The sequence below is a fragment of the Tauraco erythrolophus genome, chromosome 4, assembly GCF_009769465.1.
Source record: "Tauraco erythrolophus isolate bTauEry1 chromosome 4, bTauEry1.pri, whole genome shotgun sequence".
Taxonomy (NCBI): Eukaryota; Metazoa; Chordata; class Aves; order Musophagiformes; family Musophagidae; genus Tauraco; species Tauraco erythrolophus.
Window position 1 is genome coordinate 86464002 of NC_141468.1, and position 25537 is coordinate 86489538.

At 45.6% G+C, this 25537-nt stretch overlaps 1 protein-coding gene across 1 annotated transcript in view; it reads right to left on the reverse strand.

The window, feature by feature from the left end:
• The window catches only part of MICAL3 (microtubule associated monooxygenase, calponin and LIM domain containing 3), a 165082-nt gene extending 141270 nt beyond the window's left edge, over nt 1–23812 (reverse strand). The window contains exon 1 of the mRNA XM_086609661.1: nt 23777–23812. The gene's annotated coding sequence lies outside the window, so the exon portion shown is untranslated. The remainder of the gene's footprint in view (nt 1–23776) is intronic.
• Between the last annotated feature and the right edge of the window lie 1725 nt (nt 23813–25537).

Consider the following 25537-nt stretch of genomic DNA (forward strand, 5'->3'; position numbering starts at 1 on the left):
AACACAGTAAGAAAAACACATTATCTCATTTTCTGTTTTAACGTTGCTTAAAACCCCAACGTTTTCACATACAATTTGAGGTCTTTGACCACTGCTTGGCCAAAGAAATCAAGAGATTTCCAACAAAACAGAGCCTCCGATCCTCAAGCTAACACACATTAAATATACCTCACTTAACCTTCTGCTAGCCTGTGGGAATTGTGCATTACTTTCATTTATTTACTCATTTAAACTAAGTCAGGGACCAAAACAAGGACTTTGCTTGACTAACGACATTAAATGTCAAATGTATACTTCCCTGAACTGGACAGGAAAGGAAAAGCTAGATTTATAGCCACTGCCTAGATCAGTCTGAGCCCAACTCCAACAGGAAAGGAAAAAAAAGCCAGGGATCAGCAGACTCACACAAGTTTTCTAGAGGATGAGATCTGTTGGTATGCAGCTGCCATGTACCTAGCCTATCTTTTTTGGTGAGGTTGTAAGAAAGATGCTCCGGACAGCACAGCTACCCTCCCCAGTTCTTCACGAACCAGTGCAACTCCCAACCATTTCTCTCCATCAGGAAGCATCACAAGGACTTAGAAATCACTCAGTGAATATCCAGCAAATCTGATATTCTCTCACACAACATTCACGCTGCACCTTGAACTTGAAAGAGCCCTCATAGCAGCGTCCCTGAATCCGGAAGGAAGGCTTTACGTCAAGTACTGAACAAACACGTGAGTAGAGATGCTTTTAAGAAGCTACTTCACCTGATAAAGTGGTAGAAATAACACTGGTAACAGCCTAATAGAAAGATGAAGTCCTGGCTTATCTTAACAGCCCAAGTGGAAGAGTATAAAATAGTACAGTCTTCTCCATATTTCTACCTGCTTTAAGACAAGGAGAGATGGGGGAGGCAGTAACTCAGACTCTTCCTGTACTTAAGCACAAAGTCATGAAAGATAATATCCCTCCAGGGCCACAAACCAAGTAATTGCAATCTTCAAAGAGCTGTTAGCTAAAGAGTCAATCAGAGGAGTGATGTGACCACAAGTTGCCATAGCAATGAGTAGATAAGGTATTAGCAAACTTGCTTCATTATGTACTGAGTCCCCTAGGTAGTATCAAGAGCAGAGAATTAGCAGCTAGCAGGCCATTTCCTAGGGGAGACTTCAACTTCCATCCTATAAATCTCCATCAAGACTTTTGTATAACCATGGATTAAGAGGCTCTTCTTCCATGAGAAAATATTTTCAGTTAACAGCTGGTGAATGGACTCTGTTGTTAACATTTCTTTAAGACCCAACTGCCTATGCTATGCATCTGCTAAACCGACTTGTGAAGTCTTCTCAGAGAGCAACCTCAGAGAGAACCATCTCTAGGTTTACTGTCTAGAGTTAACAGAAGTCTAATATCAGTCTCTTGAGTAAAGTGCAAAAGTAAGTTTGTTGTCCTAACTCCTGCCCAAACAGAACTGTCATTCAAAAAGAAATTCACTGTAGAGTCATCTCTGTGTCTATCCCACATCTTCTCTCCTTTGAAGAGTTAACAACTTATTCCATCTAACAGCAAGGCTTGCTAATAAAATATTTCACTTCGCATAAAGCCACAAGTGAGGGTTGCTGAAGCAAAGTCTAAGCATCTGATCTGAGAAAGAATATTCTCTTAAGATTATCTTAAGATTCAAATGGGGACTGTTAGCACCAGTGCTGGAAAAATTAAGGGAAAAAGAAGATCATCACACAGTCTATGAGAAGCAGGAGTTCAAAGCAAGAGCTTAAAGCTCTCTCTACCTTCAACTTAAAAGTAAACCTCTGTGACCAGGACTTGATTCAGGATCTTTAAGCTCAATTACAACACAAGGCTAGAACTATCTCAGCTCAATTAAACTACAATGGAACCACTCTCCTTCCTTCCTCCCTCCCTCCTCAGTAAGACTTCCCTGCGTCCTGAACCGTGGGGAGGATGTGACTGTCAGTTCACTGGCAGCAACTGGCAGGATACCATCCCAAAGACAGTCAGAGGAAATGGTGTAGTGCTGGAACAGGCTGTTTATCTGAATATACTCCCAGAGACAGTTACCACAAAACAGATCATCCAGCTCTGCAGAAAGCTCCTCATACTTGCACGCTATCAACATCTCACTAGGAAGTCCAGCGTCCTCTCTACCTAGATGGATTGATTTATTCCTTTCCACCAGGTATTATCAGCAATGTGTTTAACAAAGTGACTCCTAACAAAGCAGTCTTGCCCCACGGAATGGGGAGGGACAAGAGTATGCAGTTACTAGAGGGCAGGAAAACTGCTTCCTGATCTTTGCAGAAGACCTATTCAACGTCTAGTCTGCATTGACAGGTGAGTTTCTCCTTAACAGGCTAGAGCAAGACATCCAAGGAACCAGAGAAAACAAAACAAGAGTGTAGCTGTGTTGACCTTCAAGGTCTCAGTGAAGCTCTGGTTAAGTTATCCCTTACATAAAAAAATTTGAGAGGCCATCAAGCTCATCTAATGCAAGCTCTTTCCTAACTCAGAGTCCTGTTCTACAGAGGACAATGAAAACGCTCCCAAGACTAAGCATTCATTTCAGGGCCTAGAGTTTTTTTCTTGAAATTGAGAAGTTTCTCAACTTAAAAGTTTCTCTCTAATTAACTAATCTGTCCAGAGTCCCAGGTTTTCAAGGATTCAAGCTTCCAATATGGTTGAACTTCACTTTAAGCTTATCATTGGATTCACCAACTTATTCCTGATTATTTTTATAATGTCATGAGCAAAAAAGCTTTACATATCAAATCACACTAATCACATTGGCCCAGCTTCTGAATGATGTGACAGATGGCTAGATCTAGGACACAAAGGTATCTTAATTTTAAAAACTGATACCAGGGTTTTGTAGTACTTGATTCTAAAGTAGTTACAATAGGCAAAGCTTTTACTCAGTTTTTCCAAAACACACATCTCACCTCTAACCATTTGTTTTGAGATGGGCCTACAAAGCTGGTACTTTCAGAAAAGCCTAAAATATCTAAATCCCACTGAGCCTCACCACAATTTCAATCCTGTTTTCCTTAGGCCCTCTAGGAAGTCCTCCAAGAAGCATGTTTTGCCACGAAAAGGGAGCTGTTCCTGCTTAATTCTAGAAAGGCTCCCTCAGAGACCGGGATCATACCTAGAAGGACCACAGTACATGACATCCTCCCTATTTAGGATGACACCAACACACCTGATCTGTGTGAGAACTGGTTCCTCCCACACAATCATCCACACTGCCAGAAACCTTCTTCAGAATAAGACTACAAGTCATCAGCAAGGACATTTGCCACAAATCCCAAACAAAAACCACCCTCAGCGAAGTTCTCCTGTTCTGCATACTGCCCAATTGCCTCAGTCCATGCCACCAACCTTCCTTTCTTTTTCCTATGGATGCCAATCCAGACCTTCTCACTAGGAGCATAAATTCATGTCAGCAGTTGAATAGTGCCCTACTCAGGGGAAGAACACACATACACAAACATGTCCTACACACACAGCACTCTCCCCAGCCAGTCTGCAGCACTTCAACTCAGGGACACAAAGATCTGGCTTTTCAAGAGCACTATCAGTCCTGTAACAAAGTCCAGGGCAAGCTGACAGCAGCTGGCAATAGAGCAAAGACCCCTCCTTAAAACATCCACTCTGTAGTTATCTTCCTCGCACAGGGCGCTCTGCGCTCCTCCAAACACCGAGCTTTCTTACCAGGAGAGGAAAAAGGCAAAGGGAGCAAGATGCAAAGCAGCTGGTTTGGTTTGTGGGCTGTGCCCAGTAAAGCAGGTAGCCCTTGCCAGTAAGACAACGCTGCAAACATTAGAGTGTTCCTTGGGAGCAGAATGGGAAAAGGTTTGTTACTGGCACAGTCGAAGAGATGCTGTGTTTCTACAACCCGCTGTGAACACAAAAGCACTTGCACCCTTTTCATTTAGGGAAACAGCTGCAAAGAAGTAGGTCCACAGACCTTTTCTTTAGGATCCACTCATTCTGCCCCTATCATATTCAAAACAACGCTTTGGATGCACGCTTGAGACTTATTTCTTCTATTTCTCTAATTTGTAATAAGGCTTGTAAGCAAGTTTTATTTAGACGGGATTTACATCACACATTACTGCCAAAAGTAAGACTTAAAACCAGTTTTTTTAAAAAAGAGACTAGAATTGGGTATCATGTCAGAACCGGGCTAATGTCAACAGGTCTGTCTTCAGCCAAGGGGCACAGTAACCTCACCACATCAAATGTGACTATTTGGTGCTTCTGCTTCTATTTCCTAGGAGAACCAAACAGCACTGCAATAACTGCACATTTGTGAGATGAAGAGCTCTCCCCAGCTGCAAAGTCTGAACTTCATAAGCAGAGGAGAAAAAAGTTTCTACAAATCAGACTGCAACAACAGTGTGCAAGCAGCAGCTTCGGAGAAGCTCTCAGAACTGGCATGCACGCCCTAATACACACTAAATTTCTTCAAATCCAGCGTGTTCTCTTGTTCTAACAATGTTTATAAATGTCTTTTTATAGAAGAGAAAACCAGCTATGCAACAGAAAAGCTGAACACGACACATCGTCAAGCTGACAAAAAATACAACCAAAATTTCACTGGCTCTGTTAACACAGCACACACTTTACTTCAAACCTGTAAGCAGCAGAGCGTTTTCAAGGAAACAAGATATTCAATATAAATGCAGCTCTTCACTGTGCCAAAACCAATCTCCACCGCTTAACCATAACAAAAGTACTAAGCACAAGCCAGGAAAAGAGTAAATTCATTCAAGTTCAAACTCTAACATTTGCTGCACATACACAAACACTTGAAAAACAAACTCAAAAGTCTTACTAATGCAAACTGCAAGCATCGGAGAACGCTGCTCTAGATCCCAAGCAACAACAGGAGGAAATGGAAGTATCTTGCTTTTCTCATCCAAAATATCAACACCCTCTGAACAATAAGCATCTTCCAAGTAGCCTGACTTCCACAGAAAGGCAGAGGAAGCCTTCGACTGACGATAAAGCCTCCCGTGCCAAAGCTGTCTGCTGAGGACGAGGTGCAGCCCTCTCCTCTCGCAGACCAGGTCTGAACCTCACCTCCCCACCATCACAGCACTGGCACTTACAGGAAAAGCCCAAAGTAGATGATTCACTTTCTCTCTGATAACCATTCCGCAGAAAGGAAGGTGTCTAGCACTTAAATGATTACCGTGAGGCTTTTCCTTCCCATTTAACTAACCTTAGGCATCCTCTCTGTATTTTCATGTCTGGCATTTCACTGGGGTCAGAGCCTTGGATTTCCGATCATGAATCTTCTTCTGTGGAACGTACAGAATTCACAGTTCATTGTGGACATCAGAAAGAGAAGCATCAAGCTGACATCTGCCCTAGGTCCCGAAACAGCTTCTATGGATCATCTGAAACCAGGTTTGTGAGGAAGGCCGCTTGGAAAGATACAACTATGGATGTCATATAATAAAACTGACCCTCAAGAGGAATAGGGAAAGTTCCTTTTGCCCACGGATTCTGATTGCAGCACCCCTGGGCTTAGAGACTTCTACAACATTCCCATGTCAGAAAGCCCTAGGGACTACAACAGCAAAGGAACAAGATCTCAAAGACGGAGACAGCAGATTCTTGCTACTACTACGCAGAGCAAAAGAGAGGTGGGAAAGTTGCCTTTCACTTGTTCTTAACTAGAGATCTAGAGTGCATATGGAAGCTGAAGACATCGCTCAATCACAGAACAAACACCTCCTTGGCCTCCAGTCAAGACACAGTTCCAGCTTAGATTTGTGGCCTCTCTTCTAACTGCAGAGAACAGACGAGACTTCTGTCTTTAGGGGAGAACTTAGGAAAAAAAAAAAAAAAAACAGTTTATAGCAGCTAGGGTACATGATTTTATTAGTAGTATTATTTTTTTACCACTGCTGTTTACCAACAAAGCAGTCCAAGTTGTGCTTTCATATCCAGCAAGTCAGCCATTCAAAAAAAAAAAACAAACAACAAACAAACAAACTACTCAGAACCTGTTTGTGAAATGTATCTCAGATGAGACTGGGAAAGAACTAGCCAGATCAGGAAAAGGAGCAAGTTATTTGCTCATTTAAGTGTTTTAAAAAGTCAGAACTGAGCCAAAAAAAGCCACCATACACACTTCCTTCAGCTGGCAAACTGCACATTATCGTATTAGTCCCTTATGTTCCTCAGTAAAACAAGAAAACACGGCCATAAGTCTAGGGGTTGTTTCAAATTTTTATGCCTCATCACCACCAGGGCCAATACTGGTCTAGGAATTATTCACCAATTATCCTGCTACAAAACCAGAAGCGAGAGCTTCTACGTACACAGAAGAACCTCCTCCTCTCAATCAGAAGTGTTAGAAACAGCCATAAAAACCTGGAGTTTTTCAAAAGCACAATAAAAACACGAGTCAGGTTTACTGAAGTGAATAAGCCGGCGTTAGAAGACAGAAGCCACATAAAGCTCTTCTGCCAACCTTCCCTTCCGAAGGCAGGAGTAGCAACTTCATTTTTTTTTCTTGTTACCCTGATGTTTCACTCCTACTAACACTCCAAGCAGGAGCAAGAAGAGTTCTGCGAGTTTTCAGACATTACCCCTGGCAAATTGACCTCCCTCTTTTCTACAGGTTAATCTGAAGCACACGGAGAAAGGTCTCCGAGATGCTACCAGACAACTTGGGGAAGTAATTTCCATGAATTAATTTGCAAGCAAATAACTCAGTGTGACCAGAAAAACAAAAGGCACACAGGAACAAACAGGGAGGAAAGCATCCGCAGTCATACCGGGTGATATTAAAAAAGTATACCTGAGGGCATAGTGATTTCAAGGGAGGAAATCCATCCGTTGGGAAACATCATAAGTAGACGTAGCACATGCTGTCTCATACCAGCAGTAGAACGCATCATATTGTAACATGAAGGACAGGATCACCCACAGCCTTGCAAAAAGGGTGAGCATGTGCATATTGATCCTCAACTCCAATTCAGTTAAAGTCTGAAGTTCCTATTATTGAACTGCCTATTAATTCAGTAGTTTCCACTGTATGAAACTGTCAAGCACTGATCTTCCCTGTTTCCAGGGGTTTTTTTTCCCCCTCTGTTATAGTAACATACTTTAAGAAACCAGCAGGTATGACTGCTGCCAGAACTGGTTTTGTATCAAAACCCACAATACTGCGTATTTGAACTGAGGATACTGGCAAATTTATATGGAGTTCAGGCACTGATTATGCACATAGCTAACATCTTTTTTAGAAAAAGCAGTAGTTGGGAGGTTTGCAGGGAAGAATCCCAATATAGTCCATTCTTGGCACTCAAGATATGTGTGTGTTACATTGACAAAACCACTAAACAGAGTTACTAAAGACAGGAATGCTTCTTCCTTTGTTTCCTGAAAAAGAGCACCTTATATTATACAATGTACTTGAAATTATACAGAGCACTTAATTATACAAAATTACGAAAGAGGCCAACTAATTACTAACTCAGGGCTGTCCTGAGGAACAGAAGGCTTCAGAGGTAGAGTCAGATGTATAACCAACAGAAACTTTCAGACAAAAATGATAGAATAGACACTGAAACAACAGTTTATAAAAGATACTGTGATGTTAAAAGCAAAACAGGCTGCCTCCACTAAGCCCGTCCTCTGAAAAGCCCAAAAACCTTTTAAAAACAAAATTAACAAGAGACAGTAAGAGAGCAGAACGCTTTATTCCCATTTCTCAAATAACCAAGATTCCACAGTAAAATCATAGCATTTACCTCAGTTTGTGTTCCCTCTTGTCAATCAGTGGTGTTTCAACATTAAAATCAGAACGATCGTTGCACCAACAGAGTCACTTTAGAATTAAATATTGAGGCTCTTGCTACAATATAATTTTGTTAAAGGAACAGAAGTGGCTCATGGGGACCATCAGGTATGACAAAAATTTCAGAAGCACTACAGGTGCCAAGGAGATGCCTCTATAACACTGCAGATGGGCAAATAAAACACACCACTAATTTCAGAAGCATTCTTATAACTAAACCGCAACTTCTGGCCGGTCAGATTTTGTCATGTATGAATCACCAGTCTCTTAAAAAAAAAAAATCACAAACAAGCACAGGGGAAGGGGGCACCTTTGTCACAGGCCCAATGAACACGTCCCTAGAAGTAACTCCCAACGAGCAGTCCAACGGAACTGCCAGCTTCACCACCAGTCACCCGAATATTAAATTGCAGAATTATTCAACAGGGTTGTCAGGTTCACTCTTAACAACATTCACTTTCTCTCCTATAGCATTGCTAGGCTTGTCTACTCGGGGATGTAAAGTGCCACACAAGAGTGGTTCCCATTCAAAAAGTCACCAAAGACAGGAAGTAGGTTTTTATTTAGATTTTCAGCAAGTTGTAGTTATGCTTGGAAAAAAAAAAAAAACCAAAACAAACCCTAGGGTTCACAACTCTCTTGGGAAGGGAAGAAAAGGTAGAAATTTTTATTTTGCTTTTTAATACTGTTCTGCAACTGTGCGTTTGCACACACTACGTGTGCCAAGTGGCACGGTTACCAGCTATCACAATTTTCCCAGGCCTGCATCTATTCACACCCACGCTGGTATCTTGCAAATCCACACCTCGGATGCATATGTAAAAACAGATGTAGGGTTTCATTAGTATATGTGTAAATATTCATTAGCTGCTATTCATGCCCACAAACATGTATATCACATCTGCAAGACCTCTTAACATACTGATCCCAGGAACAGGAAGAGACCTGGATTCTTATCCTGGCTGTGTCTGAGCTTAGGAAGGTCAACTACAATACAGTAGCATGGGCCTGTGAGAACCTCATCAAGTTCAAAAAGACCAAGTGCAAGGTCCTGCACGTGAGCCGGGGCCATCCCAAGCACAAGGACAGGCTGGGCAGAGAACGGATTGAGAACAGCACGGAGGAGAAGGATTTGGGAGTGCTGGTGGATGAGAAGCTCACCATGAGCCGGCAACGTGCGCTGGCAGCCCAGAAAGCCAACCGTGTCCTGGGCTGCATCCAAAGCATCGTGGGCAGCAGGTCGAGGGAGGGGATTCTGCTCCTCTGCTCTGCTCTTGTGAGACCCCACCTGGAATACTGTGTTCAGCTCTGGGGTCCCCAACGCAAGAAGGACATGGAGCTGTTGGTCCAGAGAAGGCCACGAAGATGATGCGAGGACTGGAGCACCTCTGCTATGGAGACAGGCTGAGAGAGTTGGGGCTATTCAGCCTGGAGAAGAGAAGGCTCCGGGGAGATCTTCCAGTATCTGAAGGGGCTACAAGAAAGCTGGAAAGGGGCTTTGGAGAAGGGGCTGTAGTGATAGGACAAGGGGCAATGGCTTTAACTGAAAGAGGGCAGAATTAGACTGAATATAAGAAAGAAATTTTTTGGGTGGTGAGGCACTGGAACAGGCTGCCCAGAGAAGCTGTGGCTGCCCCATCCCTGGAAGTGTTCAAGGCCAGGCTGGATGAGGCTTTGAGCAACCTGGGGTAGTGGAGGATGTCTCTGCCTATGGCAAGGGAGTTGGAACTGGATGATCTTTGAGGTCCCTTCCAACCCAAACCATTCCATGATTCTATGAAACAGTGCATTTCATTTATCTCCCTTCAAAAACAGAGAGGACAGACTTTCATCCCTTTTGTAAAACGGCCAGAACAGCTAGAGATGACAGAACTTCAGTGTAACATTAGGTCAATAGTATTTTCACTGGTTTAAAAGGTAATGCTACTGTCATAGCTAAGAACAGGCTACAGACAGCAACCCTGCAATGCTGCAAACGCCTATCGAAACGAGAGAGCAAAGTACAGGAGCAAGACAGAAAAGCAACTACCAGTATCGTTCCCCGCATGCTCCACCCTGGTTCATAGGCAACTTCTGCGAAACAGGAAAGACAGTGGGTACTTCCTTTCCAGTTTTACTTCCTTTCAATTTCTTTTTTAGGCTTTGTGGAGCTGAGTAACATTCAGACCTGTCAAGGTTAGGACCTCCAATTTTTCACAAGCATTTGTTTTAAGACTACACCTGGGTTATGTCCCTCCTTCAGAGATTTCCAGTCTCTCTGCAGAGAGGAAAGAAACCTCATCCCTGAACGTGGCTGCTCATCTTCAAGCAGTGAGACAAGTCATCTCCTTTCATTCTCCAAGTACAGTGAGGAAAAAGTCAATTCCAACCAACCACTTCAGAAACAAGTCCTGATACACAGTTCACCCCTACTTATGTTTAAATGAAAGCGCCATCCCAAGGCCATGCTGCAGCAAAAGGTGCCCTTCTGAAACAGTGCAAAGCCCTTTGAAGGAATCAAAAAGAGGAACTAAATGGCTAGAAACATCTCAGTGTAACCCAAATGGGTACCTGGAACATTAATCACCACCACACTTTTTTAGTGTTCCAACCATTTTACCAAGCTGCTCCTAATTGCCAATTAACAGGAAAATGTGGTCATTTCTTCAGTTATTAGAAGCCTTGAGCTTTTCACATATTCAGTCGTAATTAAGAATGAGCAATTAGCATTTATTTTGCTAGTACAAATATTATGAGGTCATGTACAGGAAGAGGCAACTTTTCTTTACAAAACCAGTTGATGAGGGCAGAAGCAGTGACCACCTTCCCAAGTGCACAAGCACACCTGAAGTTGGCTCACTGGGGTATGATGGAAAGCAGACAGCAGCTAACAGCACAATTCCATTCTCTCAAAATTACAACTCCATCCGTCTCCCAGTAGAGGCCCTAGAGACACTGAGCACGGCCAGAACACAAATCCAGGAACCAAAACCTGACATCGGAAAAATGAGAATAATGGTTCAACAAAAATAGTGATTTTATGGCACCTAATCTAACCACTAGCTGCATTCTCCCTCCTTTACTAACTTGCCTCATTCTTTTGTAGAAGCTATAGCATTTTAACACTTCCCTTGAAAACATCCCTCCCTTTTCTCCACAGGTCATCCCAAATACAAGACCAGCAGGCAACAACTTTTCTTTGTCATTCACTGTGCTTCCTCCCATACCCCAAGAAGCACTGACAGTAGCCCCGTCTCCACTTTACCACCACGTCATCCCCACCTGATGAGTAATGCCACTACCACAGCTATGGGACTCCACGGTAAGCCTGGCCAGGTTCGCTATCTTTTATTCCAACAAGGCTATTTTTAACCCTAGATCAGGTTTCTGATCAGACTCTTTATGCACACCCAGACAGCTGTGTTATGTGTCAAGAGGAGAAGAGGACACAGCACCCTAGGATAAAAAAAAGGAGCAGCTGGAGGTAGATGCACTGCCCAAGACACTCGGAAAAACTCTCCCTTTTGTAATTGTTTTCCTCTTGTATTGAGCTTTGATGATTGCTGCTGTTGTTTCAGACGTGAAGAACCTGAGGGCCTTTAAAGCCTGTCTATTTACTGAGAAGGAATGCACTTCACTGAACAACGCAGCTATGGGAAAGCTGTATCCAAAGTCTGTTTAGAGAACAATGAACAGTTGTCTTGATTTAGACTCTTCAGGACTGTAACTTCCCTAGCATCAATATTTAAACCAAGGGGAAAAAACACAACTCTGATAGCAAGAAGTATATCCACTTGGCCCCACTGGGTCTGCAGCTCAGCTGAGACAAGTCCTGGTTTTAATAATGCTGCTGTACCAGGGAAAGGAAAATGGCTTTTGTGAGTGAAAAGCACAAGTCAAGCAAGAAAGGAATTTTGTTTGTTTGCTTCTAGAGTTGCCTTTTTGTTTAAGAAAACACTATGAAAAGCATAAAAATCTCAGAAGAATGAAGCAGACGACAGTGCCCTAAGGGAAAGTGAACAACAGCAGGCAAGAATACTGGGCTGTAGATGGCTAACTGGTGCAGAACCAAAGCCCTCCCCTCCAACCCATAAGTATATATTTATGATCATACACAGGCTGCCTTCTCCATAGCTGCCATGCTACAGTACACCTGCCAAGCATCTAGCTCATCCTGTCTGTGGGGCTTTTTAAAGTTAATTTAATTCCCACAAAAAGAGATTCGGCAGAGCTTTCAGGAGCCTGGGGACAGCAGCATTTACAAGATCACATACAAAGGTGACAGGCAGCAGCTATTACACTTTCACTGAAAAATTAAAACGCATCCCTGAACAGATGCAGGACATTTAAACTCTCCCCCTCTTACAAAAGGGCCTCCCAGAAAATATTTTCCTAAATAGCAGTCACACATGGATTGTTTCACTGGAGCAGACATTCAAGGTCACTCAATCCCCAAAATCCTACCTTTTTTCCTCTAGCTGCTTTCTGTGGATCCTCAGATACAGGACCCTTAAAAGCTTTTTCTCTTTTCATAGCATCATGTCCAAGCACTAGCATCAAAGCCTGCTATGTTTTGCAGACTCTAGCATTAACCAGTGCTTCGCCCTACGTTTATCCAAATTCCCAGTAACAGGGCAGCTACTTAATGCATTTCCCCATCAATCCTGGAACAACGCATGCCACGTACTAGATGTTCACTCACCCAGGAGCTCACAGCCTGCCATCAAGGGGGGGAAAAAGGTGGGCAACAGCTCTTGATCCTTCTGTGTATGGCCGAACAGCCTTCTCCCTCCTGCGTGCTGCATTCCGTATTGCCACTGCAGTGCTCAGAGCAAGCAGGCTCACAGGAGCAGCTGGAAAACAGTCTTGCATCTTCTAAGCTGAGCATAGGTGTCCATCTCAGATCCAGGGTGGTTCTTTCAGAGTAAGCCTGTCATCTAGAGCTCCCTTATCCAGAGGGTGGGTCCCAGGGACAAGCGGCTATTGGGAAGTGACGACGAGAGCAAGGAAGAATAATAAAGCCAGAAAAATCACGCGTGCGTGTGTGTAGGAAGGGAAAAGAGTAAGTGGAGCAAATAATGAGGGAAAGAATGGACTCAGTACACAAAGAAAATTATTTACTGAACAGACTATTGGTGCTGCTGACCTCAGTTCATTCCTCTCCAAGTTTTAACTCCTTACACTCAGGGTTTTGCCTGGGAGAGGTGGTCACGGCTCACTTCCACCCCCAGCCTCCCATAACCCTTCTAAGATACAACACCCAGAGCCTGCAGGTGAGGACACACTCCAGCAACGGGCTGCAGCTCAGTTCCAGTGCTCTAGTAGGTTGTCACAAATCAGAACACGCTTCCCAAAAGCCTGGTCAGCCCATCACGTTTTTCATCCCTCCATCTCTAAAGAAAAGCCTCTTTGAACCCAGAGCTGAAGGGGGTGGCCAGGGTTGATATCTCCACCGTTTTTAACACCTTCACAAAAAGGAGAATTTTTCTGCAGTACCTGAATACGATCAGATTACAATAAGTTAATGCCTGCCAAACATTCCTTTCCACAATAAGGGCTGCTGTATGCAAGTTAACCTCACACCCATGACTTTGTTCTTGCCACCTAAAGCTTTTGCTGCCATAACTGAAACTCCATAGACATTGCATGCATTTGCTGTGCATTCCTGAAGCATGTACTCCAATAAGTCACAGCAACCTGTATTTTGCACAGCAGGAGCTATCCCATCAAATGAGAACACTTGTATCCTTTGCATTTCTCCTCAGTGAAATAGGAGAATATAGGATTTTTACAAAATTATAATATATCTTTAGTTAAGTCATCACTGCATTTGAGAACAGGATCACAGAATCTACTTGCTCTCAGATTCCCTGATACTTAAGGACATTGCCTCCGTATTGGAGACTATATGATAAAGCAAGCAGCAAACCCCAGTAAAATTGTGCAATATGTGGTGTAACTTAACGCTAAACATGGTGATAGTGTTACATGGCCCAGTATTTAGTTTACAGCACTGAAAAAAAAAAACCTTCTAGCCCACACCACTGTAAAGAAACTTTCCTAAATACAAACCTTGTAGACAGGCTGAAGGCTGCTCCCATTCTTCCGTCAGGTCTGAGGACTCCGTTCAGCCAAGTCATAGGAATTAAAACTGAGCACTTGCCACTGCCAGTGTAGAACATGAATCACAACTGTAGTAAATAAGTCAACCCAGCTCAAGCTAAGAGCTGTTAGAAGGACCACGCTCGGCTACCTGCTCTTGTGAATCATTTCCTGAATTGCTGTAATTAGCACGGCACTGTAAGGCAATTCATCCTCAAATCCAAGAAAAGAAATTAACGCTCATCTTAATTTACTGTGTTCATCTCACAGCGCTTCGTTCCCAGTTCGTTCCTACCTCTATTGTGGCACCAACAGGAAAAGGAACGGCTGAGACCAGCTAGTGTGAAGCAGGCACTGCCCTGCTGGGTCAAGGCTGACCTACGCATCTTAAACCTACCCAACCATCTTGTCCTTTCCTCTCTTTTCACTATTCTCTCTTTCAGCTTTGTTGTGCTTCGTGTTTCTGAAATTCCTTGCTTTCTGAAGAGTCTGGAGCCTCATAGCTGAATCCACCAGCAGACACTGACTGTGAGACAGCATCATGCCTGTAAGTTATCATCATGGTTTGCACGAACACGTAATAAAGAACTTGTCACCACTGTCCTCTACGACCAAAAAAAGCCTTGACTGCCTGGGATGTTTTCTTGTAGGCTGGTGGATCCCTATAGCTCTATGAAACCCGTCAGCTTCTCTCACTCTTGGGAGATCCAGACTTTAAATATTATAAACCTTGAGCTCATTGAGAGTTTGATGAAGAATAAAATAAGTGCAGTTTAACAGTCAAATGAAAAACAAAGGGCCTTTTGTGATAGAGTAGAGCAGCAAAGGAAGGAGGACTTGGAAAAAGACAACCCCTTATATTTGGGGGTGACATGCTGCAACAACGTTTTTCTTGAAAAACATTTTCTTTGAAATTTTCTGACAGAGGGTGAAGTCCCAGGTTTTTAGCACAAAGAAGGAAGCTTTACAAAACGCTTCTCCTCAAAAAAGTAAAGTTATTTTGCTTGTGGAATAGCACCTTGTTGCTCCGTGGAAGCTACAGTTCCAAGGTGACTATCTTGAGATGTAGCCCACCTTAAGATGGCAGAATCCATCACAGGTGAAAATAAGTCATCTTTTCATAACAGAGAATGAAGGGTAGTGCACAGCAGTTCTTGAAATAAAACATTTGGTTTTGACAATATTTCAGTCTAGCTATGTCCACAATTTAAACTCAAGTAGAGGACTTGTGAGGAAGAAAATTATGAAGTAAACAAGTCATCTTCCAGAACAGTTTCACCAACGCTTTAAGCTCGCCTTAGAGAATAGAAGAGACAAAACTATTTTTTCAATCTACCCTTTTAGAGAATTATTAAACATCAATTCCTGCTATCCTAACACTGCAACATTTTAGAAGTCTGTTGCTTCAGTAACTATTTAAAAATAAACTCTCCAGCGAGCGCACAGCACTAAAAAACAAGCCTCTCCAGACCGATGAGACATCTAGACAATCGTCCACAAAAGGGCACATTAGCAGAAGAATTCTCCTGCAGAGGAAGCCAACATCTCAAGTGACACTCTCCAAGCAATTTAGCTGGTTTCGATCACAACTGAGACTCCACCATTTCTAAATTAACATTAACCAATTCTCCTCCAAGAAAATAATACAGGAAACTGCACAGCTAATCCAGTCCATGAGACGTGCCCTGGATGCACTCTGTGCTCCTGCTGGCTCTCCCTGTTAAGAACAGGCTTATGGTTATTGCTAACAAAATTCATTAGTTTCTCCTCCACGCACCAAAGAAGGGTAAGACAGTAAACAGCCAGGAGGGAAAAAAAAAAAAGAAAATGCCTGTGGGGAACATGAAACAGAAAAAGCGGATTAAAGGAAGGAAAACATAAGAGGAGGAAATCAGAAAGAGCACTGAATAACAAACCTGAACCACACGCTCTCCTCTCCGATGCCACTCAAACAGCCGTTTTTTCCAAAAAGCCCCTTTTCCAGCAGCACCATGACCTAAGATGCAAAGATAAGATACCAGAAACACAGCCCACCGCTGCTGAGATGTCAGACCGCCTCCCCAGTGCTAACGAAGTTCAGTCGGACCGCAGCCAGAAGGAGGTTCTGCATCCTGGGGAGGCACGGGGTAGGAAGAGTGAAAAATGAGATGGGAGGGAAAAGTAGAGTTAAAAACCAAACGAGCAGAGCTGGAGAAGATGGGAGAGGGGCTACATGTTATACACACAACATACTCAAGATCTCCCTCCTGTCCCAGAGGGAACACGCATCAGGAGACTCCTCCCTCCCCTAACGAACCACACTGTGAATACACTCATGACCACAACTGTATGAAGGATTGTATCAGCAGACTGGGGAATTGGCTCAGCATACACACTAGTCACCTGGAATACCTTATCCCTCTTTTTACTAAGTCCCATCTCTTACTGTCTGGATAGTATATGAGACCAGGGGAAAGAGAACAAGTGTGGTATGAGTGCAGAGAGGTATCTGAGGGACAGTTTGGAAGCAAGTCCTCCCAATGTCACGAAGCCTGACCATGTTGAACGGAGCTAGAGAGGGAGCATGTGCCAGAGATATTGGCCTTGAACGCAAACTGGTTATTCCAAGACAAAGGTTCCCTGATGACACAAATATATACCTCTCAGATACACGCCTTACATTTTGCAGCTTTAGAAGCAACCCACTGAATGATCTGAAGGTTGGTTCACATCCTGAAATAAATCCACTGTGAAATAATATTCTATCCAATACGCTGACCTCAAAACTTCCCAGTATTTGTCAATCTAAATATCAACAGAAAAATCCTACCTGCTTTATTCCACCTCCATTTGCTTTATTTAAGTAAAAAAATGTTAGAGTTGGGACTTCACTATGTTTTAATACAGTATTTGGCACAGCAGAGCCCTCGGTGGGTCTCCAGGCACGTGTAACACAACAGCCATTATATGTAATGCAAAACCAACAAGAAAAGTAAAACATAAAACATTGGGCTCAGCTGCAGCCCATCTATCTTTTGTTTCTGAAGGAACACTGAATACTATCACTATGGAGACTTATTATTGGAGACCTGCTGCTGATGCTGTCACCTTCTAGATAACTCCGCCATTTTCACACGTAGAAGCTCTTCTCTTTCTGAAGTACTGGAAGCAAACCAGGTATCACTGACACCCAGTGTCAGTGTTCTGTATTTCCTGGATGTTTAAGCAGTCCTACTCTCCGGGAAAAGTCCACAGTATGTTTAGATTCTGTTTATAAGCAGCAAGATAAACGACACTTAGGAGATGGAGAAGACACTTGAAATACCAGGTCAAACACTGGCCTTCCCAGGCTCACCAAGGAAACCACACACAAAGGTAACTCCAAACCAGTCTGTCTTTACAATCAATGCGGAAAGAGGCACAGCTCTAGAGAATTCCGAACTGATTTAGTGATCTAGCATGGCTAAGTGAATCATCAAAAGCACATGACGCTCCCCAAAACCATTAACTCTTCCTGACACAGTCTAATCTGGCTTTCTCAAATGGAGCAGATGAAGTACCATATACAATGTACGCAGACTCAAAGATAAAACTTCCTCCTATTAGGAAAAAAAAAGATTAGTGAAACGTTGCAAGTGTTGGAGGACGCTTCTCAACGCGAGATCCAGAGCAGACTATTACATGAGTATCACTGGATGAATATCAACTGGTTTTGTGCTCTTTAACTGGGTTCGAGTTAAATTTGGGTTCTTGCTGCCTTGAGATGCATTTATTTAATGAACCCTGAAAAAACGTAAGCAACTGTTAAATGATGCAAATCGCTACAAGCTGCAGTATCTCACAAAAACAGAGCAGTTTGTACCATCCTTTTCACAGGACCTGAGAAGAGAAGCCCTTTTTAAGGGCTGTGTAAGTACACACAGAAAAGACTAAGAGAAGGGTGAGAAGAACCTCCCAACTATCCCGTTAAACCAAGGCAGTTCCACCAAGGCCATAAAGAGATGGAAACATTAGATAGGACTCACATGGCCACAAGCACTTCTACTTGCACGGCAGAGATAACAAGATATGATCCCACAAAAATGCTGCTGTTCTGCCTACACTTTAGCTTCCAGTGAGAAGTCTCCCCACAGACTCATGGTGAAGAGATTTAAGTAATTTAAAGGGAGGTCACTATGAAAGTTATGCTATCCATTAAGTCACTTTAGCTCTAAAGCGAGTTAGAAGAGTAGATTATACCCTAAGACTTCCTCAGACACAACATCCAAAGTTCATTCCGAAGCATCTTGCAGCCATGATGATAAAGGATATAACGAAGTACAGCTTGAAAGGAAGAGATTTATTAAAAGTCTCCAACACATTGAAATGTTCTCTTCCCTCAGCCACATCGGCTCCCAGCAAGCCTTGTCTCACTTCAAAGCACTGCAGATGCAGTGGAATTATTTCCAAACAGCAGGGCAGAGAGCAGTAATACAGAACAATTTTCCTGCTGGCCAAAGAGGAAGTTGATGCAATAAGTAGGTTATTTCCCAGATTTTCACTAAGCTGTACAACTGGAATTCTACTGCAGGCAAACACAGCAAAAGACCCACACTGTAAGACAAGTATTCCTGAACTGATGTTGGGAACCGCACAGGAAACGGTAAGATTTTACCTTTGTTTTGTATCCTACATGGATGTTTGAGATCACCAGTCTAAAACAGAACTCCGGTATGTAATATGCTACTTAGGGGCCGTACAGGAAAACACCGCTGGCACACAGAGGCTCCAACTCAAGAGATGAGATTATTGCTGGACAAGTGGATCTGAAGAAAGAAAGGAGCACAGCAAAAAGGCAAACACACTCAAAGGCAAGCAGTAGCTTACTGTCCACTGCTGGGCTGTTCTGGTTCACTCAGCTCATGGCAGGGGAGGGCTTTAAGAACTTCTCAGAAGCTCCAAAGGCAGAAGATGAGGTAGCTCTGTAGACGTTCATGGGACTCTTCTCCATGATGGGTGAAAAGCATCCATCTGCCACTCCTCTTTCAGGATGAACAAGGCAAAGAAAGACCACATCACGGCTTTATTGAATGCCTAAAAGGTAGCAGCATTAACAGGTGTGATTACATATCAAATTCTCCAAAATATGCCACTCTATGACAGCCGAAAAGGACCAAGAAGAAAATCAGCTTATGCCCACAGTTGTAGGACCCCGCATAGGAATGATTTGCTGAAAGTCTTAATGGCAGACAAAAAAAACACAACCAAAATCCTTTCAGTAAAAACGGTCATTGTTTTCAACAGTTGAGTGTCACTGAGGCACTCAGTGTCACTGAGTGTCACTCAGACACAAAGTGAGGGCAGCCTAGACTAGTTCCAACCATGTGGCTAGACACAAAAGATCATATCTCAAAGACATTGTGGAGAAAGAATGAAAAAGGTTAACATATAACCCAGATAAAGATCTGGGGAGAAGACAGATGACAGGCTGAGAGAGACAGGAATGTAGTAAAATGGTTTTCCTCACAATTTCCATAGCTTTCTTCAGTGCCCCCTCTCAAAACCGAAATGCAGTTTCTCATGTTGCCTGTTGCAAAAACAAGTTGCAGAACAGTTGATCTCTGTTGGAGCAATCAGGTTTCTGTCTTCCACAAGAAGCTATGCTGCTGCTGCACACCCTCGGAAGAAAAGTTATTAACTCTCCTTAGGAAGTGTGCCATGACATAGGTTCCTCTTTCCCGAAACTGAAATAATTCTATTGTTAATTTACTGCTGTATATGAAGAGCAAGAACTTGCATTTCCTCTCCTAGTCTCACTGAATGCTTCTAAATTGAGTTAATTTCAATACCACAGAAAAGAAAGAAAAACATCCTTCAGCTTCCTCTTGCTAGCAAGCCAAATAATTGCTGCTTCATGAAACTTTAAATGAAAAAGCGGGGAAGGGGGTGTCAGAAGAGAGGCTGCCCACACAGGTGAGCAACCTTCCTTTCCTTAAATTGTTTCCCATGTCTGGGCACTGAATTTCTATCACAAGCCACTCCATACATAAGAGCGTCACAGTGCCTCTTGGAGATCCAATAGAGGCAGGAGAACAAGAAGAATTATGATCCACATCAGCTTACTGTTTCCACAAAGAAACCAAACGCTGTTCGAGCCCCATCAACCACCTCTTCCCACCACCTCGAAATCAGGCGGAGACTGTAGGAACACACCACAAATAATTCGGTGGCTTTGTGTCCCACTCAGCTGGAATCCAAATGTTTTTGTATCGTTCACAAATATCATCGAGATGCGGATCTCATGCCTCGGAGTGCACCTTCTTGGGTTCTCCCAGATGCACTTTTCCCTTTCTCCCTCTCCCTTGTGCAATAACAACAGAAGATGTCATGCAGCTGGGGGAGGGAGTGGGAGAAAAAAGGAAGGAAAGGGTGGTGATTAGATGTTCCTATGCAAGCTTACCACTTGCTCTATCTCCCTGTTTTGGGTTCCCCTCCTAGTAAATAAACAGTGCCTGCCTCTTGTATCTTATCACGTAGTTTCCAAATATCAGCATGACCACTGGATCAGTATCATTGCTGCTTCATTTCCACCTACCAAATTATGAACAGCATCTCTGTAGCTGACATCTCAGTTACCACCTGCTAATTGGGAAGGCCAAGGTCAGTTCTAGGCTCTGGTGCTGCTGGGAGATCTAAGAAAACGCTGGTGGAGCTCAGTGGGAACTTCTCCCTCCTCCCCTCTTTAAATGGACGGTGAGGTTATTGTTAGGGTCTACTGCAGTAAAAGGACTCGCCCAGGAAAACTCTCTCAGATCACGTCTCAGCAGTGTTGGAACGCTGAGATAGCGTTGGAACAGTCGTACAGGATACTGGCAAAGCTGCATTTCACATCCATATAGTAACAGCAAACCAGAGTGTTCAGCCCCCATAGCACACACGTGCCCTACTCGTATAACCACCTCCGTGCAGATCACACCTCTGACCAACAGCCACGCCGATGGAACAGCTGAGTGTAGCCCTGGCCTCAGCTGTAAACGAAGGGATTCTTCCACCCCAGGCTGTCAAGATGTAGATCAACCAGCAGAGAAGAGATTCCTAAAACATCAGGGCTGGAAGCTCCATGGCAGAAACAAGTTCTGACCAAGGTGTTACCACAGCTGCCTAAGTCTTCTCAACAGCACAAAAGGCCCAACACCAAAGAAAGTCCGTGGAGAGGCTCTGCTGTTGCTCACAGCCGATTTCCTGGGACACAGTCAAAAGATAGAGGAAGTCTTCCACCTCTTCCAAAGACAGCAGCAGCACAGCTCTCCCTCTCCCTTTACCTAGAGCTACCCTGAACACTACTCTGAAATTACCTTGGCAAGATCACCCTTGCGTTTGCAAAAGTGTTAAAAAAACCAAAACTAATCCATTCATGGATTACTCCAGTGACTGAGAAGTCATTTTGAAACCCTTCAAGATGAGAGGAGCACATGCAACTAAGGACCAATTCTGCTTCAGCTTTCTCCAGAAGCACCAGGTCACCAGCTCAGCACTACCATGTGCACAACAATAACTCAAGCTCCCTCGCGGAACAGTAACAGTACCGTAGTCTTCATCAACGGAGACCTGCACCTGCGAAATAACTAACTTTTCTCATGTGAGGCATGTTTGCAGGATATTTGAAACCCAGAGAGGCAAGAAAGCTTAGAATAAAATGTCATCCTGACCTCAACCAGCTGTGTTTCGGTTTACACCAGGAATATACAGTCACATACTATTTACAGATCCTTTCTTAACACACAGGATTAGTCAGGAACAGGATTTGCATTCAAATTTATTGAAAAGTGAAATTCAGATATATGTCATTCATAATCAGCATAACTTTTTCTGCACAAACACTTAAAAATAACTGTTAAAATAAAAATCTTTGTGGTTGTTCTGTAACATTTCAGAGGAGTTCCTCTGTCCATTAATTTATTAACTACAGGATTTCCAACTTCATCAATCAGTTATAAGGTGTACGTTCCACCTGTAATTTAAAATATGAATGAATACAAGTCTGGTGTGCCTAGTTATATCCATCTGTGTTCCTGGACACAAGTACTCTAGCAAGCCACAAAATAAATACAAACATAACTATTTTCTTAACTGCAGCTTGACTTCTTCATTATCAGCTGCAGATGAACACGTAATGGACTTCTGCCTGGTTTGAAGGGACAATGCCAACTTGAACCTAACTCTAAATCTAGTCCAGTGCAAGTAAGCTTTCACAGACTCTTAGACCAACAGAGATACTCCCATGACTAAAGAATTTAATTTCCATGCAGCGAGTTATTTTTACCTAACACATCCCTGCACTACGACCAACGCAAACACAAGTGCTGAAAATGTGAGGGTGAAAAATAAGCAGAATAAGCATATTCTCTGAAAGAAATGCAGCAAGAGGTATTACCACACCTAATGGGAAAAGAAGTTCGTTTCAAGTAAGTTCTTAGTTATACACAGAAAATTTTGTTGACAGGGGGGGTTTAATCTCCGTGAACTTGTAGCTTGCAAAGTTTCTAACTAAAATGGGCCCTAACGGACAGTTAGTTTCCATATGTCCCGACCATCCAGCCAGAGGGGATTTATCTGCTCAGCTTGCCCCCAAACCCCCCACACCAGTACCACCCCACCACATTTGAAGTGCAGAATAACGAAGAACCCTCATTTTAAGCCTTAAGCGCCTAACACTCAAAGAGATTTCCCACAAATTCTCCAGTTTGTTAACCTTCCAAATCAGGACGACAGAATCAACAGAGAAAGTGGCAATTTATTTTTTTTTTTTAGAGTCAGATTTGAAAAGTATTCATCCCTCCATCTCAATAAAAGTTATTGTGGATTGCTTCACAGCACTAACCTTAAATGGATGACTGCATGAGGTAAGAGATAACTTCTTCGGAATACGGAATGAAGTTCTCCCGGGGAATATACAAGCAGGTTTTTATTATGCTAAGAGAAGGAACCCTATGTTTAGAAGCAGTTACCCTTGTTAAGCATTCTAACACACTAAACAGATCTCAGGACAACAGCCTGCAGAGATTAAGCCTGCATCGTAACAAAAAAAAAGCAGAACAGGGACAAAAGCATTAGGAAGCTGGACATCCCTGGCACTGAACACACCTGGAATAACAATTAAAAGGCTTAGGTGGGCGAGACGAGCAGAAGTGGAAAAACGAAGCCGGCAGGTGCGATTTCTCAGCTGGGGGTGCCAGAAGCGATGCGATCGTGGAAGGACGAGCAGTACTTTATGGCGCTACGACAGTAACGCGACCCGCGCGGCAGCTATCGGCGATAAAGGGGACGAGAAGGAGAACCACGCGGCGGGGGCACCGCGCCGGCGGGGCACAGGTACCCTCCGGCAGGCACCCTGCGCGCCGGCGGACAACCGCCGCCCTCTCCTCCTCCTCCTCGCCGGCGACAAGGGGACAGAGGTGCCCCGGTGCCTTCCGCTGAGCGAGGGAGCGCTCGGGGGGCCCCGGGGCGGCCGCCCGGCCGCCACCTCCTCATTCCTCCCGGCGCCGAGCCGCGTAACCGGGTCAGGGAGCCGGCAAAGCCCCGCCGCCCGGCCGCGGGCCGCCCCGGGGATCGCGTTTCGCGGCTGTGCCCCGCCGCCCTGGGCCAGCCGCCGCCGCTCCCTGCGGCCCCCGCCCCAGACCCTCGCGGCGCTGCCGGAGCCCGGGGCGCCGCGCCAGGCCGCTTCCCGGGCGATGCCAAGGGATGAAGCGGTTCCTTCTCCTCATCAACCTCCTCATCCTCCGCCGCCACTGGAGACGCCTCCCCCCGCCCGCGCGGCCGGGCAGCAGCCGCCCCACCTGCCGCGCCGCAGCCCGCCTCGCTCCCCCCTCCCCTCCCGGGGGGGGCGCGGCGGAGGGACCCCGCCACCGCACTTACCTTCGCTTCATGCTGCCCCGGGGGCGACGCTCGCCGGGTTCGCACGGCCCGAGGTGCCTCCGCCACAGGGGGTAGTGGGGGGGAGGACGCCGCGCTCTGCTCCACCCCGCCGGCTGCCGGCGCGGAGCCGCCCAACCCTGCCCGCCTCAGGAGGGAGGGAGAGGCGGGCGCAGCGGCGGCGGCGCGCGCACACCTTGGCAGCCGCCGCGGCCCCGGCCCCGCCTCACGCGGGGCGGAGGAGCCCACCCCGCTCCCGTTCCCCCGAGAGCGGTACGCGGGGCCAAGGAGGGGCGGGGGGGGCGGCGGGAAGCGGGAGGCTCCAGCCGCCGGGCTCGCGGTGCTGCGAAGGAGGGAGGAGAAGGGGAAGAGAACGAGGACGCGGGAAGCGCGGCGGGGAGCAAAGAAAGGACGCGGCTCCCCCTCCCCTCCGCCCCCGTAGCGCCTTGACGCTCTCGACTCCTCCCCCCCCCGCTCCCCGGCAATGGTACGCTCCTACGGCTCGAGCCGCACAGGAAGGGCGCGGATTGGCCGTCGCGGCGGGGCGGGGGCGGGGCCAGGGCGCGCGCCAAAGGCGACTGGCGGAGCGGGGGGGGGATGGCGGAGGAATCACCAAAAAAAAAAAAAAAAAAAAGGGGGCGGGGTGGAGCGTCGCGCGCCCGGGGCGCGCTCTGTGACCCGAGCGCGCGAAAGGGCCGTTGCGGCGCCCGCCCGCCCGCGCGCCGCCGCCGCCGCCTTCCCAGTCAGGGCCGTCGGGGCGGGCACCGCCCCGGGGCTTTCCCGCGCCCGCTCCGGTCACACCCCCTCGCCGTTCCCTACCTCCTCGACGGGGAAGCGACTGTTTCCCGTTCGAAGTCAACCTCCTGCCGCCCAGAATCCTGGGAAGAACCGTTCCCCCCCGGCCCGGGACAAAGCGAGCGCAGCCGTTCCAGCCGCGGCGGGATACAAGGAGCCCCCACACACACACACACCCCCCCTCTGGCTGGAACACCGGGTGCCGCCGCGCGAACCATCCGCGGTGGCGGATCGGAGCCCAAAACGGCTGGAGAGACGCTTGTAAAATCAGCAGGAGGGAGGGCTACGTGTATTTTTGGCTCGGGGTCGGCTGGGGAGAAGCTTGGAGCTGTGGTCATGGCAACTCCTCCCGCTTGGATCCTGCCGCCGTCGGGAAAACGGCTCCTTGCCCGCGCGCTCGGTGAAACGTGGGCAATGACGTCAGCTGGGTGCCTGCGCCCGTTATCCCTGTCTCCCGCTAACTGGATCAACCGGCGAGACCCAAATATTGACTCATCCGACAGGTTACGCCGAAGGAACTGTCAGGGTCTGCAATGACATACGTGACAAAACCCAAAACATGCCGTTCTTAAGAAGAGGTGCATACAATGAGTTCATGACGAGGCTGGAGAAGGTCTCACTACAGTGTGGTGGGGCAAATATCATCCAGAAGCGCACGATTCCCAAATTGCTGTCTATATCCCTGTCTGAGAACAGATGGGGGAAAGCCTGCAGCTGATGTAAACTTGGCTCAGTTTGGATGGACAGGGAAACGATGAGCTCCTGCTCTTCAGGAAAGCACTGAGAGGAGCACTGGAATGTTCCGGGTGTGTATTTAGGCTCATATACATGTATGTGCGCACATCTGCTTAATTTTTTTGCTGTGCTCGGAAGCCACTGGCTGCTGAGTGCTCTGCGTCTGAACCAGCGGTGAAGAAGAGCACTGTCAGTTCACCATATACATACACCCACGTTTTGGTGCATATATAC